The sequence below is a fragment of the Struthio camelus genome, chromosome 3 (genome assembly GCF_040807025.1).
Source record: "Struthio camelus isolate bStrCam1 chromosome 3, bStrCam1.hap1, whole genome shotgun sequence".
NCBI classification, from domain to species: domain Eukaryota; kingdom Metazoa; phylum Chordata; class Aves; order Struthioniformes; family Struthionidae; genus Struthio; species Struthio camelus.
The window spans coordinates 53,414,337-53,434,371 of record NC_090944.1 but is presented as its reverse complement, the minus strand read 5'-3'; the positions used below and the strand labels follow the sequence as shown (position 1 = coordinate 53,434,371).

The 20,035-nt window shown below is 37.1% G+C and overlaps 1 protein-coding gene across 5 annotated transcripts in view; it reads right to left on the bottom strand.

The window, feature by feature from the left end:
- KLHL32 (kelch like family member 32) overlaps window positions 1–20,035 on the bottom strand; it is a 132,649-nt gene that overhangs the window by 105,123 nt on the left and 7,491 nt on the right. For all 5 annotated transcript variants that reach the window (XM_068937842.1, XM_068937843.1, XM_068937841.1 and 2 more), the window contains exon 2: window positions 19,333–19,455. The gene's annotated coding sequence lies outside the window, so the exon portion shown is untranslated. The remainder of the gene's footprint in view (window positions 1–19,332; window positions 19,456–20,035) is intronic.

Here is a 20,035-nt window from a genome sequence, read left to right as displayed (position 1 = left end):
AAGCAAGCTACAATTTTTTTTTAGAGGATTTTAACTCTGTTTAGATGGATTTTTCATAAAGAGAATAGAAGGAACATTCCCAAGAATTTTCTGCAGATTTCAAGTCCTCACTCCAACCCTCCAAGGGAATAACAGTCACTCAGTTCAGATACTATTGTGTGTTTAGTTTAGGTGAAATGCAACTTTCCTCCATCTCATTCCCAAAATGGTAGTTTCAAAAATTTCAGTCTGGAATAAGTACCTGGCATAGGAAACTACAGCCTGAAGAGTTGAAGCATCCAAAGAAATAAATTATTGGAAACAGGGTTATATGGCAAAATGCCTTCATTACTGACATAACAGCCAGCATAGCTGACATGTGACACTTCAGCCTCATAAGTCAGGTATAAAAGAAAAATAGATTTCAACAGAAAAGGTCAAAAGAAAATATGCTACTTTGACTGCTTATTTAAACCATACATGGATTATTTAATACAACTCCCTGACAATGAAATGTGACAATACAGTGAAGTGTGAAAAGTGGAAAAGTTCCCCTATTTTTCCCTCCCTCTTTCAAAAGACCGCACGTTGAACAAAAGCGTGAGCTCGTTGAGGATCTAGGCTAATAACTCAGCAGGATGCTCAGCAAATTGATGCACACACGTAGTGATTCCCAGCATATATCCAGAACATTTTCACTCTTACCATCAACTCAGTTTTCTAGTTATTAAGACAACTATACTGTTTCTTGTAAAAAACAGATGAACATAAGAGATTAAGTTAGCAATCCAGTTGCTAACAACTAATGCAGAAAATGCATTTGCTGATCAAATTTGCTGCTACCGTACATCCCCAATACGGCCAAAGCAATACTTGGGAGGCTTAAATCAGCTTCTAAGTTCAACCTTTGCATGCATCAACATCAGGAAGAGAGACCCAACAGTTGACTTGACTAGTACACATTAACTTTTCAACTATGTCCATAAATGGCATAAGTGCTACGCCAAAACTTCTCATACAGAACTAATATCCATAGCTACTACACTACTGTGACATTTACATAAATGTCAACTTTACCCACATAGACACAAAGAATCCTTCAGCAAAAATTTCTTACATCACTGCAACTGCGAAAGTGGACATGTAAATCAAAGCTTTGAACCTTGCTGTTTGCAGACAGTGGCCAGAAGCAACTCAATTCCAATATGCAGAACTCCGTGCATCATAAACCAGAACGTTACAAACAGACAACAGAAACGCACTTAAGGAGGTGTCTGAACATTCAGCTAAAACAAATGAGAACTTTTATTATTATAAATTCCTTCAGAATATCTAGTAAGTGTACCAGCATAATAATATATGGCATATATAAATATGTACACAAAATATTCCTGCACAGGTACAAAGAATAAAAAGCTGTGGTTTTCTAGTCACCGTCTACATCTAAGCAATCCACTTCCATGTCATGTCTGAACAAAATGAGTTCTTGCAATCTCAAGGGAACAGAACTTAACACTTTATGAAGAACGAGGCAAAATAAGCCATTCTTCTCCTGGGTACTCAAGTTCAGAGTAAGAAAATCTCTCTTTGATGACCTCAAACAGCTTGATAACATGATCAAGTGCCTTTCAGCAAGATTTGCCAAAAAACGTCTAGAAGCTGCTTTGTTTCTTCCACGTTGTTGGTCCTGCTTTCATGCTATTCTGCAATCAGATCCGTAAGCACCTCCACACACAAACCTAACTGGGCCATTGAGTACAAACAGCATACTAAGTATTTTCTCTCAATTCCCGTCCTTCTCATGATCCAGAATTAGCATCAGCAAAAACACAGCAAAATGAACTGTTAAACTTCTCTATACACGTTACCCCGAATTTCGGCACACCAACCTCCTATCTACTCATCAAGGCATAGTAAAAACAGGAATTCATGTATCTATTAACTCTCCTGAAAGAAGTGGAGTCCGCTTCATATTTTTATAAATATGATAATGAAAAACTTTAATCAAGTTTTTCCCCTTGTCTTTTTCAATCTGCTAATTCTTTAAGTCAAGAGATGTCAAACAGTTTCGATATTACCGTATGCAGCTAGAGAATCCTACACCAACCAGAGGTCAGCCTTGATAGGGAAGAAGTATAAGCTTTTCTCTGATCTTTTCAAAAGCTCCAAACTCTCTGGCCCACAAAAACCAAGAAGCAGTAAATGCCTGAACATTTTATACCAAGACCAAATAGAACAAGGAGAGAGAGGAAAAAAAAAAAAAAAAAAAAGAGCTAGAAGGACACTATACTGACTTGAAAATCAGCTGATCAATTCTGCATAGTTCTGGTTTGGAAATATTGCATTATTTATTGCAGTTCAAAAGTTTTAGTCACTGGAAGTTCTGGTGTATTTATTCTTGCAAAAGAGATTGGCACCTCCATCCGTCATATGGATACACTGAGCTAAGACCCCCAAAGGGTACTACTTTATATACAAGCCACACACAGGTTGAGTCAGGGGCACATACGTTAGCGTACCACCACTCGGTACCATGTTCAGTATTTCTCTTAATTACACTGTTTTAACGGACAACACAACAACCTAATAATTATTTGAGAGGTATTTCTCACGGCAGGCAGTGCAGATTTAACTGAACTTTCCAGCCTACACAAAACCTAGTTTTTCCAGAAGTTCTCAGCAATTCAGTGTTAAATGTAAACAGGTAATATTTAGATTCAAAAAGCAGTTTCCAAAGATTACAGTACACTTCCAAAATAAATCATAGGTGTGTTGCAAAATTGCTCCAGTTTGCCTATACTGAAGAACGTTCAACTCAAATTAATAAGTCCTGCACTACCTATCTAGCCGGAAAACAGTGGCCTAGACTTCAAGTACTTTCAACAACACTTATACTTTTGTATTTCTTTTAAATACAGAATTTTCCACTCTGTGGTACCAAAAGCCTTCATATTAAGAGGTTTTTTTTTTTTTTTTTTTAAACTTTGCTAGATCTATTTGCTTTAGGTAGACTAATTTCATTGGTACAAGAGGGAGTTCTCTGTGTTACTATGTTTAAAACAGACCATTGTCTTTTTATGTGACTATGTTAAATAATTAAGCCAATTTAAAAAGATCAGTTTAAACCAAAACTCTTATCCTTAAATTGATAAACTAAAAACTGTAAGTCCACCTCAATCCTTCTGTTCTAGTGACCTATTCCATTATGTTGGACAGAATAACAGGAAAAAATACATGTCAAGCAGCAATTGGATCTTACATTTGAGATGCATCCTAAGTTTTCCATAAAATGTTTTTGCTTGTTATTCTTTTGAGACACCTGATTCTTACAAGTCTATGAGGAAGATTACTAACTGCTGTTCCTATTATATTTCAATTTTAAATGGACTTTTAATTGCTTCATTAATATGCTCATATCCAAAAAGAATGCAAAAAAATAAAGTTCGCAAACAAAAACCCATAATGATGAAGTAAGTATTGAAAAAACTATAACTACAGTGTGGGGAGCAAGGGGGACAGTGGTTGGGGAGAAGAGACCTGTAGTTTTCCTGGAAAGCACTATATATCTAGGAATTTCAAAGATAAGGAAGTCAAAAGAAATCATACTGTCCATGAAAACGGAAATGTCCAACTTCAATATTAAAACAATGCCTGTTCTGTAGCAGCCTCATGAAATGTCATGAAATACTTTCTCTTAGCATTATGAGGCACCGCAGCAAAACTTGTTGGATGCTCAGGAAATCTTGAGTCAATAGGTGACTTTACTGGGTCCATAGAATATTATCAGGTTGTGCTTCTTCTCTAACCTAAATGAGTAGTGTAGCTCAGGAATTACTTATCCAAGGGTTTTTGTTTGTTTTTTTTAAGTATTTATTCATTTAAGCACTATTTCCTCCCTTAATTTAATGGACTATAAAATTATAAAACTAAACAATGCAATTCATTTCCAGCAAGTATTTATTGGTAGAATGCATGTGCTCTTTTCAGAAAAAATTCCTATTTATTTAAATTAGTTTAATCTTGAGGAATTAATAGCACATTCAAGGTTCACACAGAAGGCATTCAACACAATTGGAATGAGAGAATTTCAGTTACGCTTGGGACTGTCATAATTGTATTTTTTCCTGTATCAATGAGGGATATGAAATACAAGAAAGAAAGTGCTTCTGATTAATTCTCGAAACTACATGACAGCAGAATAGGAACTGAATTAAGGCATGGGGGAAGGGGGTGAAAATCAAAACAAGACTCACATGTAGTCTGGTTTACCACCGAAAATAATTTTTGTGCTGCAAAATTCACTATTTTTTCCTCTCAATTAAATAATAATAAGCTTTTTTCAGCTCACTTAACCAATATCGTAGAAGCATTTAAGCTATAGTTCAGATCACCACAAAACTCATTCCATGCATGAACTCTTTCTTTTAGATTTGGGGTCTAAGAAACTAATTTTTTTTTCCTAATTGTTTTGTCTTACAAAAGCATATAGTCATAATGGAAACCACAGTCTACTAATAATGCCTGAGAACATTCACACTTTTTTCTATATAATTCAAGTTTATATGAAATAATCACCACCTAGGAAGTTTCATCAACAATTTTTGCATGTTTGCTTTATGTAAATAAGGTTCGAGTTGCAACCAATCTTAATATGATCTCATTTAAGAAACATGATGTAAGCATTATTTTTTTGTTGATAAGTGAGAAATGAAGTGATTTGGAAATCCAGATTTTAAGTTTGTTCTTTATTACAAAAAGAAAATAATGTTTCACAAAAAATGAGTTCTCTCTCTATGAAGGCAATCACATCTTAGGCTGTAGTTATTAAATTATTTCCCCCTCCCGAGATGCTCATTCCTTCTGCGCCCTCACTGCATTGTGTCAGCAAAATTGTTTGCATGGCTGTTCAATGAAACAGAGCAAGGATCCACTACTTAAGTTGTGCATTCAAACACTCAAACTAGGAAATAAAGGGTGTAACTCCTTTCATAATCTTAGTTTTACACACTGCATTCATCACGTGCTCTGAACAAGACAGCTATCCTGCTCAGGTGGAGGAGGGGAAAAAGAAAATAGGCCAGTACGTGTTTAGGGACTTCTCACTAAGAGAGGTGGCTGAAGAAAGGGGAAGGCTGCCTACCTAGAAGCCAGAAGACTCCCGTTTAAGGAAGCTGTATCATTTGTGGGGTTCAGTCATTTACAGAGAAGGACTCTCCCACCTGCACGTGGCTGCTCCTTCCTCCAAGCCCTTTGCTGCCCTCTCAGCTGCCTTGGCAGTTCAATGCAAGGCACTACACTGCTGTGGGCAAGCTGAGACTCTGCCGTTAAAATAATCTCCACTTCCCAGAAACTTGGAAACCCTGCCAAATAGCATTCTGAGGAAATCAAAATGTGACAACTTTTCAGAATTCACCCTAATACAATTTTCAAGATGTACAGGGGGAAAAAAAAAAAAACAACACACCACACTTTTGAAGCCAGAACAGATTTCCTCCTGCAAACAAGGCCAGAGTCAGAGCTCCTTTTAGAGACAGGTTTGAAACCCGCACAGGAACTGATGTCCATTTTCCTTAAAGAAATAATAGGAAGAGGACACAACACCCAAAATTTGAGCAAAATATCCCTATAGCAGCTGAGATCCCCACTGGGATCCCACACAAATCTTCACTGGGAGCAGATGCTGCATCCCTGCTCATTTAATGAGCCGCGCTTGGAGCAAGGCAGCAGAGCAGAGTGCCGAGAGCCTTCTGGGGCCCCTCCAAGCAGAATGAAGCAGTTATTGCTTTGCTCCCCCAAGGCAGCCCCTACTCCTTCAGGCCAACTCATGTAGCAAACAAAACCATCCGCTTGCCTTTCTGGAAAGATACAGGTTCTTTATCTCATAATAAAAAGGTGAGGCAAGAAAGTTTGGGAACTGTGAAGTTAGAGGCCTTTGCACTAGTGCCATTTCAGGAGACTTTCATCCAGTTTATTACAAATAAGCTTGCTGATGTTATATTTACCACTAAACTTGGCTGAATGGTATTGCAGCAAAACATTACTCTGGCTATAAGCTCCTCCAGTGTGTGAAAAGCCCTCTAATTTTTCCTTCTTTAATTTTTACTTTAGATTGAAAAAGCAAGGCTTTTTTTTTTTTTTTAAATCTATTTCCACATCATCTAAAAGAACATGCCCTTCAACGATCAGTTTTAAAAATCATTCAAACCAGCTAGCAAAAACCCAAAGATTTAAGCCAAGGTTTTAATCACATCTCCTATGTCTAGCTTTAGTTATCTCCCTAAACAGAAGTTGAGCCTCACTTGTCAGTAACCAATGACAAAAATTACCACTAAAGGCGATTTTTTTCTCAAATGTGTACAGATAATGCATCTTTCCACTTTGCGATTATTTCATTTAAATATATTTATTAAGATTCTTAATTCTGCCTATTAAATTATGCTAGAAAATGGTGAATGAACATTACTTTTCTTAAATTTGCAATACTTTAAATTATTAGATACTTATTAAGATTCACATACACATAATTTAGCTAACCAGATTACAAATGCTGAATAAACAAAGAATTCAAAGTAGATTTTGCATTTTCTATTAAAGAAGTGGCACCTCTATTTTATAAATCAAAATCTTTTCTTCTAAACAGCAGATCGTCACAATTTTAAAAACAGCAAGTCTCATCCTCTTACTCTTATATGGGAAACTAAAAATGAGCTGGGGAGACTAATTGTTCTTGCTTTTTTTTTTTTTTTTTAAATCTTCCTTCCTCTAAACTCACTCCTTTTTAAAATGTGCTTTTTAAGTATTAAAAAACAATTCCACTCAAAGCACACTTTTTACTTTAAGTTAGAAAATGGTAAAATAATAACAACATATAGTAGATATGAAATGAACTAAAGGGATCAGAATCATCATATTACTCTTTCCTGTAGAAGAGCAAAATGTTGAACTAGACGCATCATGAAGATAAAGCATTTGGACTCCATGAAATGTTATTTTCCCCTTACTAACTTCAAATAAATGGTTTAAATTTGGCCTTCATGCATTCTTAAATTTCTTTATTTAAAAAGAAAATGAAGCATTTAAGAAGCCATCAGAAGTATACTACATTCATTTCCTCACAGAATGAGTTCACAGCATGTCCTGAAAGAGCCTACCATGGGCTCAGAATAAGAACATTAAAATATACCCATGGCAATTTTCTGTCCTAGTTCAGGCCCTTACTCATTGAGTTGCTGGTTTTGTCTTTAACGTATTATGGCTTTAAGTCAGAATAAATCAGCCTTTCAAGCCATACTTAACTCTCCCACAATAAAAAACTGTTAAGTCTCTTCAGAAACAAAACTATCTCTGCTTACTATTCACAGACAAAGCAGCATACGAGAATAAGAATATGATGGCTTCCAAGAGAGAGCATTCATAATATTGGAAGAAAAAAAAAATCTTTAAATCTTAAAAGAAAACTGCATGCTAAGAAAGAAAAAAAAAAAAAAAGAACAATTGGCTTTGTTTGGAAAAATAAGAGCCAGTCATAAAACAACCAAGAAATCATTCAGCAAAAGCAATACTAATGCAAAAATACAATAAGAAAAAAAAAAAGTCTGATTAGTTACTAACTATTCTCTTATCAGACTGAGCACGTCACACTCACTTATCTGCAGACTATCAGCTACAGTCAATTAGAATGGTGACATTTACTGTCCATCACTACCAAATTACCACCTGACTTTACAAATCATTAAGATGAAACTGCAAGGGTAATGGATATACAAGTAGAACCATAATTTTATATCTATATTCCTATTTTCCCACATACATCAACATTCAGAATATTTTTTTTCCTGAAGGTAAAAAGGAGTGCCAGGTTGTTGGTTGTCTGTGTGACTGCAGGCATATTTTATATGTTCTACCATTTAAGCAGGAGGTTGTGGTGTTCTGTTGATAAAACCGTATGTAATCATGTAACTGAACACAGTACCTTACTACACATGATCAAGGAGAGAGAATGGTAGTTCCACTGAAAACCACACATTCCATATTTGCTGACTTTCAAGAATCCACTTGTTTCCAAGATGTGTGCATATTTAGATTTTTCATTTTTAAAAATAAAAGATCTATTGTATACAAATGTAATAACCACACTTTTGTGCACTATCAGCTTAATTTTTCAGAGCCATTCACTACTGCTATCATTTACACTACAGTACCAATTATGTCACCTGGCAAAAGGAGAAAGCCATTCCTTGTATACAGCTGACCCGCGTGTCATGGTTAGGAGAACAACACTATAAATTATTTTCTCACCTTTCTGAAGGTCAGGCAACAAATATGCACAGCACTCTCAAAGTGAAGTATCTAAACCATACACCGTGTCTACAGTTATTACAAAGCGGCAGGGTGCAAGCTTTCTGGCATTTTTAGTTTTAATACACAGTGCTGCTGGCACAATTCGAACCCTTCAGCTACTTTGCCAAATTTGCTATGCTTTCAATACCTTTCCCATAGAGCTCAAGAAAAGACAGGAGGACTTTTAAGTAGTTTGTAATTTATTTTTCATTTGGAATTTAATTTGTAATAAGTTTCATTGGACACAACTAATCCTCTTCTCCAACCCAAGCACCTTCCTTCTGGGAAATTTGATAAACTTGTTGCAAGATGTGGAAGACTTCTCTAAATGAGGTCAGAACGATTTACAACAGAGAGTAACTGAAGCTTAACTGGAGAGATCATGTTTATTTCTCCTGATAAGTAGAGAAACCAACACAGAAATGGACACACAAGAATGAAGTTCACAGCATTTCAGAACACACCTCATTAGTGCCGCCAACAAACCTTGGTTTTTAAACCATAACAACCATCAAGATGTTTTTGTTGACCACAGCAATTGTTCCTTCTCAGTGAAAGTCAGAAATATGAGTATGATTTTGAAACCATTCTGATTTTCATATATTTACGCGAGACAGAGGTATACAGCACTATAGACTGTCCAGACTCTTGGCAATCAGTTTACGTGAACTTTTACATTTTATACTTGTTTGAAATACAAATAATCACATTTTCTGCTTAAAAATCAGATGAAAATGCTAAGTAAAGAATAAGTGATTGTTAGTTAGCAGTCAGCCTTGTGTAACCAAGTATGCAGACACATAAACGGTCATCTGAAATAATATGCCATCATGAGAAGATGTATTAAGTTACAGCATTTCTAAGGAAGAAGACTACTCTATGCATTTATTGAAATAAGTAAGTGAGTTGAGACTTCTCCATAGGACTTTAAATACTCTTTCAACTTTTTCCACAAAAGAGTGTTCATTATGTTTAAAAGAAGATTATAAGTGCTAGCAGATGTTACTAAGTAAACATACACCTCCTCAGAATGGCCCTAGCTAGCCACAGGGTGGCAGAACTATACTTCAAGATAATTTATACATCCAAGAGAATATTTCAAGGGGTCCTACCTCCCAGCATAATTACAATAGCATAAAATATTTGCCACATGTTCAGTGTGCACTTTCAACAGTGGGAATCAAGAAAAGCCTGTTTTTATCCAATGCTTGAAATGAATTGGGAACATAAGAGTATAACCCACCAGCACTTCTCAGAACATCAAACAAGTACTGCAGCAGGACAGAGATAGGCTTCCATGTTTCCATTCTGACTACTATTCATGTAATACAGTGACTGATCACACACTAGCCACTATCAATTTTACTTTATATTCATTTAACCAGCATGAAGTCTTTCACACACATTAACGAGTCAAAGGAAATCCTAGCAACTTCTCCACTGAAAGTGGAAACTATAGGGAATTCCACCCATATCCCTCTTCAGTAGGGAGGAAAATTTCATCAATATTAGTAAATTTAACAGTGCCAGGGCTGGTTTCCTTGTCCATAAGGTCAACTAGTCCAAATCCAGGCTCTCGTAGCCTCCAAAATAACGTGACCGTATCCAAACTGCCAATTGGGAAACACCACTAACCCCCAAATCACGTGTGGAAATTTTTTGGGAGAATGCTAGAAGGTTCAGATCAAGACCTTGCCAGGGATTGTTTTAACAGTCTGTCAGTACAAATGCCTGAGTTTCAAATTCTGTCAAGTTTACTAGCACAGACATGGCTTTGAATCCCCTTCATGAAACACAATATGACTCTTCGCAAAAACATTCAAAGTTCTAGCAAACTCTGAACATATAAAACTGCCCAAGATGACTCATAAGTGGGTTTATCTCTGTTTGTCTGTTCTGTCTTCCATAAAATACAGGTGTGCAGGGGACCAGGGGGAGGGAGAGATGTGCACTAGTTACTCATATAAAAATAAGCAAGCGCTTCAAACACATCACTGGAAATGCTTTGTTAATGTAAGCACTGCTAATTTAAAACATTCTTTGTACAAAGTTAAAATTTTCATTTGAGTCAAGAATAGAACAGGGCGTTCATAATCTTGGTTTATTACAGAGCTTTTGGGTTTGTTTGCTATTTGAATGGGAAAAATAATTTGCCAGTTAAACGTTGAGGTTCAGAATTCTGCTTTGGAAGAAGGAAAGTTGCTTTCTAGCCTGTCGTGATTTAACTGGCTTACCAATTATTTTGCAGGTTTTTAATGAAAGAAAATACACTTATTTGGAAACAGCTTTCTGGAGAGAGAAGAGAATATCAAAATATTTTGTCAGCTTTTAGTAACTTGGACAAATATCTTGATGAACCTGGATGTAACAGACCTGGACCAGGCCAGAACAACTGGAAGATGAGGAGTGGGAGAGAGAGCAGAAGGGGAAGGAAAGGATTACAACAACTGGAAGTTGGTGATGATGACAGGACGAGATGGCTGTGGTTTTGTTTCCTGTTTTCCTCTTTTCCAAAGTGCAAGGCAAAGTTGGTGGAATAGGGCACCATACTAGAATCGGAGAATTATCTGTGTGAAACGGAGAAAAAAAAAAGGATTTTTACACAGCAGGATCCCAAGAATAGAGGCCAGATGCCAGGCAAGGAAGCTAAATGTTCAGTTCAGCATTGAAGACTAGGAAGGCACAGAGAAGACAAAAGAGCTAATGGCAGGAAAGACCCTAGACTCAAATCAGCATGTGACAAAAATATCAGATTTTAAAAAAAAGCAACCAGAGGAATCAATGTCTATTGAAGCCCACTCCCTCTAGATTTTGAGCTATCAAGATCACCAGGCTTCACCTCTTTGTGGAAAAGCATCTCCAGAACACCTGCCTTTGCTTTTTGCAGTATATCGGATAATACCTGGCAGTATTATGTCCGCTCAGGCAGCACAGGTCAGTGTTAATGGTTCCAACCATTCTGCTACCTCATTTGGCCAGTATAATTCTTCCAGATTGTTCTTCTCTTTTTTTAAGTTGTTAAAGTCTTGAAAGTTACAGGCCCAGGAAGTAAAAAAAAATACTAAAAAAAAGTCAAAAAGCTAAGCACACCAGAGCCCAAATTAACAGGTTGCCTCTAATGTACCAGAAAAGACACGGGGATTTCTAATTCTAACACTTCTGAACATTTGGATTTGTTTTTGTTTTTATCTCAGTGGAATTCTTCTAACGTGGCTTTTATTTGTGTGAAAAATAAAGTCAATGGGGGTTAAAAAAAAACAAAAAAACACCCACTTCCCCAGGATCCTTAAATTACCCAAACTTCTATAAACCTGGTTAGTACCATTTCCACAAACTCTTGCATTACGGTGATGCCACTTACTATTGAGCGGCAAGCTTCTTTAAGTACAAAAAGAATTTTCACATATAGTTTTTAGTGCCATTCACTAAGTAATTTATAATCTTAAGAACATGTGATAGGACCTCAAATTAACTAGAATTTTGAGTGGGATCCATCCAAACTTCTTCCTTACAATGAACTTATCAGAGCGACCAAAATACCTTTAAACTGAAAAGCCAGATTTGATTACAATATTAAAGAAGAATTCCAGTTTGAAAGAGAAAAATCCAAATTAACTGGGTAACTAGAAAAACTGTAAAAACAAATTCTGCCCACTGTTTGGCAATGGGAAGGAGGAAGACGGCTGCCGACCAGCAAGCTTTGTTGCAGACTGCTTGTGGCTTTCTTGATTACAGGAAGTTCTGCAGTTATCTCTGCTTTTTGAGAAGTTTCTTTTTCAGTCACATAGATCCTCATAGGCATCCGCTCCCTGTTCCTCTCAGCAGTCTCTCAGCAGTCCCTCTCCTGCACTGAAAGTTCACAGCTCCTTGCTGCCATTCTCTTTCCCCACCAGCTCCATCTTCCAGGTGAAAGCTCTCCCTCCAGCATGTACGTTCCTTCCTAGGAAGGAACAATCTCCTTTGCCATCTTCCATTTGTTCCACACACTAATCAGATACTGTCTCTTCTGTGACAGGAAGTTATTTATTTGCCATCTGCAGTAAGGGGCAGGCAGAATTTCTCTCTAGATTTTTTTTCCCTTCTAATTTGTGGCAGGCTCTGTCCCAACTATTACTTTCTAGTTGGATATGATATATTTCAACAAGATATAATCTGACAGGACCTACAGGACAGATTGACACCTGAGACTTTATTTCTTTCTATGAGAAAGAGGCAGTTGTAAGAATTTGCAAAGGATTCTTCCAACATCAGCTACATATACACATGAAGATGAACACGTTGACATTGTCATAATTAATGTAGTGGTAACTGCAAAGATGTTTCCTTTACAATGAAATACCATGCTTATCTTTAAGAAAAAAAGCTGTAAGCTTATTACAGGGAAGATGAGACAGCAGAGATGTATGTCACATCTTTAATACTGCTGGCTGCATAGCAGTCACTGTCCCACAAAATTGTCGTCTGAGGCACGCAAAATCTGAATTTTAGAACTTGTACCGCTACATCTGCGGCAGTAACTCTTCTCTCAGCTCCCTTTTGTAGGGCTCACAGTCTACCTGAACTGTACTCTTTTTATTCCAAGCTTTCATTACAGTATCCAAAAGTTTCATTCAGAAGTGCTGTAAGCACCATGGTTACAGACTAACAAAGCACTAAGTCTATGTCATTCTGGAAGGACACTGGTTACCCTAGCTACAATCCCTCACTTGTTATCCCTGTGACTGATGGTTTCTCTCCCAGCCCTTCACCCCATTTTATACTGCCTTCTGTAGATCAAAAAAAGCTTTTATTGCTTAGAGGAAAATTAAATTTCCATCATCTTCACTAATCTTTTGCTGTAGTCTTTTTTTTTTTTTATTTACTGCCTATAATATATTTACACATTTACTACCTCTAAAATATTAACTGGCTAAGCTAGAAAAGAACATAGAAAATTTGGGAGGAGAAAAGTAGGTTGGAAGAGGTCTGAGGGATTTTTTGCACCCCAAAGCCAAAAATATGCAGGAGCTTCACCACATGCACAGAGCTGTAGAGTTAAAACTGAACAAAGGAAAAAGACGACAACAGATTGGACCAAGACAGAAAACTTACTATACCAATCAAAGAAGAGGTCCCCAAACCATTACAAAGAAGGGGAAATCTTTCTCTTAACTCAGGAGGGCTATCAAAGCGTAGATTTACTGGAGGAACTGACTGCACCTTTTCCCTACTCCCCGAGAGTACAGGCTGCTATTGTGTGTGAGCTTCTGAAGCACTAACACAGCTGGAATGGTACAGTATTATCCATGTCATGCCAGGGGAGGTTGTAGTTCACAGATCTACTGGGAACACAAAGAAAAACATTAGGGCACCAGATCTATTACCGAGAAAAAGAGCTACCCAAGTTGATGGTAGAGATGGCGTGGTCTTTTCCTCTAGGAATTCATCCGCCCCCTTTACCCAGCTTCGCACAACACAGCTAGACTGTGTTCCAGTCTGGCTACCTAGAAGTGTCCCATACTGGCCACTGTCATTAATACCCAGGATCAATCCAGCAAACAAAAGTCCTCCATCTCAGAGCAGAAAGAATATATAAGGGAGAGAGGAGAGGTGACAGCTAATAAGAATCTTAAAAGATTCATTCTGAGGACATGTATGATGCATTTTATACTGTGAGTCATATCTTCAATAATATGCTTTAAGAAACTCACTTTAAGATAATACCTTACAACGAAGCGTAAGATCCCTCTAATTAAGCTTCATCAATTAGGCTCTTAGAAAGACGTTCTAGTTCTTGTTTGCAAACATCAAATATCAATAAGCTCTAGTCTTTCTCAGAAATACCACCATTATTCATTCTTAAAATCCTCTGAGTGTACACAGATTTGGAGACAGATTGCATGGTTCAATTGATTTTTTTTTTAAATCTGCATAAATTCACAAGTCAGATTGTCTAATATTAGCTGTTGACACATTTGGCAGCCAAGAGGAGAGCCAGTTATAATGATAGGTATAAAAACTGTATCACTTTCCATCACTTCTCAGCAATAGCCTCGTCTCAGTAGTGGAAATTGATGCAAGCTCCCAGTGAGTGTAGAGATACTGCAACTGGAGAACGCTAAGTGGGTGTATTTTATATCAGCTCTGCTTTTAGACTGACCAAACAAGAAGAGGTACACTCAAATCTCCTGTTCCTTAATACTTGTAAGCTAGACTAGAAAACTTGCATTACAGCCCTGTTTTCAAAAATGCCAATTCAACACTGTGAGCCCAGATCCCAGGACAAAGACAGGTCTCCCTATTCCCCAGGACAACACCCTCATCAGTGGATTACAGGTTCCTGTTCTTGCTCACTCTCCTTCCAACCCAAATTTTGCATTCTTAGTGAGACAATGAGCCACATCAGCAAGAAGGAATGGAGAATTTCCCCAGCTATCTCTAGCCTGCCTCTAGCTCTCTTCCTAGGAGATGACAGGTATGGGTTTGAATCCCCATCACACTACGGACAACTGAACTCTGATCCATTACTACGTGAGTGCTATATGAACAGCTCCGAGATTATTTAATAAAACCAGGAGATGATGCATTTTTAAATAAAGAGGTAAACCACTTTCTTCTTTCGTGAAACAACTTGATGCCTACGTTTGTAAGCAGATTGTGAATCTAAGCACCCATGAAAGACTTAGTAAGGCCACAGTTAAGTGGGAGGCATTTTAAAAACAGAAGAGGGAGGCATTTTAAAAACATACATCTTATTTTTTTTTTTTTTAATATCAGTTATCATAGACATCCTGTTCTTCTCTTCATACACATGCAAATGACTCTTCACTTGTTGAGAATGCTTGCTCTTAAGCATCTATCAGGAACTGGACTGGAAACCTCAGCATCTCTGTAGAGTTTGTTAATACCACCCCTGGTACCAAACCTAAAATGCTTTCTGGAGGTGGTCCCAAATGCCTAACTGAAGTTTCTGAATTGCATTCCAAGCACTAGACGCCTATTAGGCTTGGGGAAGCTAAAAAATGCCAAGCATAATTCCTCGCAAACCTCTGGAGCTAATATTTTGCAGAGGCACCATCTACATACCTGACGTTGTGAAAGATATAACTGAAAAGACTCTAGTAGCATCTATTCCTAAATGGTGGTGGGGTTTTTTTGTTTTTTTTTGTTTTTTGTTTTTAATTACAAGGATAACATTTCCATTGTTCGTTAAAAACTGTTGAATGCTAGAAATAGCCACTTATCACTCAAATTAAAACCTTGCCTCTTCTATAATTTAAATAGAATTCTTTTTTTTTTTTTTTTTTTTTTTTTTTTTTTTTTAAAAACACACTTAAATGCTGGGTAGCAACCTTTACCAAAAGCTGAAGTCTTAGCTTTCTTTGGTAAAATACCAAACAGCTACCACTGTTAGCTGGCATCCCCCAAAACTAATTCTACTGCAATTAAAAAAACCAAAAAACAAAAACAGGAGTCTATTAAGTAAGTATTCACTTTGAGACCATAAACTCATTAACAGGTAATATTCACATACATTTAACAGCAAAATAGCAGCTTTTCTATTATTTCAAATAAGTATAGTCTTAAGGTAGCAGTCAGAAAAACTATGTACTTCATTTGAACTTCAACCAGTGAAAACTCTAGTTAAAGTTTAGCCATTATTGCTAATCTTAGAAAACTACAAGTTAATATTAATTACTGAATCCAGTTTCCCAGTTCAGATCCTCAGTGCCTTACCTGTGGAGATCTGAGCTGGCTAGGAAGTATTCTCTCCAACGCCAAAACTACAAATGCACATTAAGATAGGCATGACTACTGCCTTACTAGTTCAGAACCCCACTTGCTTTTTGTGGCTTTCTGTGGTAGAGAAGATTATGAACATGTGGTACGTATGCAAGAAAATATTAGCTCCATATGCCCTATTTATCCTGTATGTCAGTCTTCTGGGACAGTTCGAGCTCTTTAAAAGAACAAAAGAGAGCAAAAATGGCAAATTCTATCAAAACTATAAAGTATTTATGGGCCTGCAAGCACCTCAAAGATGAATCCTACCATCTTCTCCTGGAACACATGCATGACTTGTAGCCTATTTACTACATCAAGCTATGATTCCTTTGAACTCCTGGCTAGACTATTGATCCAAAGCAACTGTACTGTAATAATAAAAAATAATTTTGCCATATGCAAGAACAAGTTGGGGGTTTAGAGTATTTTTGGATAGGAAAACTCAGTAGAAATTTTGTTGCGTTTGCAATCTGCATGAGATCTGATGATTATTTCACTTCATAAAAATAATGCTTTGTAAACCATACGTGCATGGAACTAATTGAGCTTACTCTAAGGAAAAGAAGTTAAGAGCTTAATTCAGTTGATCGTATACAAACATCTGTTGCCATTTCAGACCCCCCTCTATAACTAAGACATCTCCCAGGGTGGAGGGGAGATGATATAAGATGTAAGAGACACCCAATCTCTTCTACAGATTAGCAGCTAGATGCTTGGCAGGCTAACGGAGTATCTCAAATGGCACTAGGCATCCTTGTATAGGCAACTGAATGGAGCCCTATATGACTATAGACAAAAAGCAAAAGCATTTATTTTATATAACTTTAGTTTTAATGAGTACTTTTTCCAAGAAGTTTAAGAATTTCATCACTCAAGAACAAAAACTGCTAAAAATAAAAGCATCTTGCACACTAGCTCAAGAATCACAAAGATTCTCCCTTTTAAATAACAATGCTGCTAAGTATCAAAAGGACAGGAAACAATTTAGAGTATTTCAGAACTGAGCTGCACTGATGGGCCTTCTTGAAAGGGAATTTTGCTAAATTCTGATGACAGGGAAAGCTGCTGCAAATATGGAATATTCTGAATTAACCCCAAAATTTCTGAGTATCCAATAACTCACATAAAGTATATCCTACCATTTACTTCAGGTCAAACCTTGCTGTCATCAAATTCATCAACAGTTTGATCTAGGTTATTCAGGAGAACCATACTGAATTCGTAGTTTAACAGTTCGTATTTCTTTCAATCATTTTATGGTAACATCTCTCATAGCATACTAGTAGAAACACGATTGTATAATTTGTAAAAATTAATGAAATATTAATGGTAGATCACTCCTACATATGCAGCTAGACGTATGTCTAGATACTGGCAAGCAGATCTCCAAGGGTACGTAAGTATAAAGCATTCCCACTAGTGATGAAAAAATAGGAAATTAAACCTTGAGATAATAATTAACCACTCACATTCTAATGAGCTTGCAGTAAAAGCAACAGAGCTCCTTATGCAGTGGGAGAAGTTGCTAAACTTCTCCCTTATGCCTAGGGTTTCAGCATGCAGCAGGCCTTCAGGTTTTGGTCTACATAGGAAGAACTGGAAAAGCAAGCAAGCCACAGCTGGGCAAAGTCACTGGAAAAGACATACTTCACCCAGCACCAGAACAATGGTGTTTAACACAGTTAGCCAGAGGTTGCACCTTCCTATGGGGATGCTTCAAGATAGTGGGTTCCCATAGGGTTTGGCAGACGCTTCTACCAAAGCCACACTGCCAGGCAGGGAAGGAATTCAAAAGAAGGGAAATCATGAATTTTAGATGGGTTAACAGTAGCCTTTGGTCTATTTATATCCCAGAAGACATTTAAAACTTTCCTGGATATGGCATTACCAAAACTCCTCAAGAGAGCCTGTAGAGGTTTATTCCCTCAGATCTTTTCCCCACTGATACATTTAAGGAATCTAAATCTGAAAGACCCATGATCTTTTGAACACTTCAGAGCATACAGTTAGTACTCTTACATTACACCATCTTTTTTCATATAGTTATTGAGGCTTTTTTGTAGCAGAAGGGAGTCTATACTGAAAGTCTCAACTGACTAGATCTTATGCTGTTAATGGTCTTAACAGTGCATTTTATTTTATCCATAAAGATCTCACACTCGCATTTTTTATTATTTAAAAGACATCAAATATTGCTGGTATCAGCATGATCAGAGATTACTTTCTTAATAATCATTCTTGAACAAGTGTAAAGCATTTGATTCCAGCTGCTATGGACTTATACACAAGCAAAAGCAACTTCTGCTGACATGAAAGGGACAATGCACTTCAGAAAGGAATGAGGACCAAATTAAACCGCATATACCCCCCCTCCCAAACCAAGCAGAAGTTGCTTGCTACCAGATCAGAGAGCAAAGCGTTGCAAAGCGGAGAGGTGTGTCTCAAACCTATTTTTGCACCCTTTTATGATGATTATTATTACAGAACATAAACGTCTCCCGATTACGTAGGAATGACTGCAGTGTTGCCAAGTGAACGAACCCAGCCAAACCTAAAAGTTGACCCTTTGGTTAAAGGGATGCAGGTCCTCTGGATGCAGCCAAGAGATTCTCCATTTGTGAGGATCCTAAAATGTCTTGAGATAGGTTTCTGCTCCATGGAGAAAGTGAGCAAGAAAGAAGGAGTGGGGGAGGGGAAAGAAAGAAAAGTGCAGCTTCAGGCAGAATGTTTATCATCACTTCATTAGTTCCACTTGCAGCATGAGCCTTCCCTTAACTGAGATTGACTGTTTTCATGCAATCACATATGTGCCTCAAAGAAAGTGTCTAGCATTAACTTCCTCCTCATTTTTTATCAGCTAGGAACATATCACAATGTTACTCAGGCACAAAAAAAAGTAAACATCAATATACACACTGAAAACTCAGAAAAACTCTCTCAGATGCACAAATCCATCCTTCAGCTGCACCACTGGAAAACACTCTGCTCATCTGAATACTGCCTACCAACAACATTTTGTACAGTAAGATTGGACTGAAAATTATGAAAGTCTGAAATATGTCAAGAATATAAAATAATATGGAAAGTAATTTCCAAGAATAAGAAATAATCCAGCTGATTTTAAATACCAAAATAAAAGATTTCCTAGTACGAAATGATTTGTAAGAAATGATCTTGCTTTAGCAAATTGTGGTATTATAAATAATTAGTAAAACACTCAGAACACATAAGAGAAGATCTTGGAAATACCTTGGGGTGATTCAGAAGACTTCTTGCAGAGTTAAATGCTGCAGTTGCAGAAGTTTTTCATCTTTCTCTGAGGCCAAAGTTGGTTAGAATCACTGCATTTGGTTTCCTGGGATCTTCTGAAGACTGTGAACAGAACATGAAAAGTTACTGAACTTTGCCCCAGGTTTGCAAACCAGATTTTTCATGATTCAGAAATAACTTGCTCCTTTTTGGGTACAGTCTCTTCCTACTTTTGTAAACCATCAGTAACAGCTCATCTTTATTTGTTTTCAATTCATCGCAGAACCACAGTTTGTTATGATTGCTCTCTCCTACACAAAAGCTGGTCAGGATTTCCAAACACCCTTCTGTTTATTTATGGTAAGCCGCAGTGAAAACATTTGCTTACTCAGTTTCAGTGAAAGAAACTGGTAAATAAAAACACAAATTTAACACCTTTTATTGCTCACTAATACAAAAAAACACTAAGCACACAAGGTCAAGGCTTCTTCCTCTAGTAGCTGTATATTCACGAATGGGCAAAGCAGTCAATCAGCTGCTGCCATTTCCAAAATGAGCACAAGAAGTTTAGAAGCAATACTGCCTAATAGTATTTCTTCCCCTTCCTGATCTGGCTTAAAGTATATAGAGATTTCTGTGGGGCTGCTTTTTATTTTTTAAATTTCTCTTAAAGTTAATCAATGTTGGGATCTAGCTCACAGTA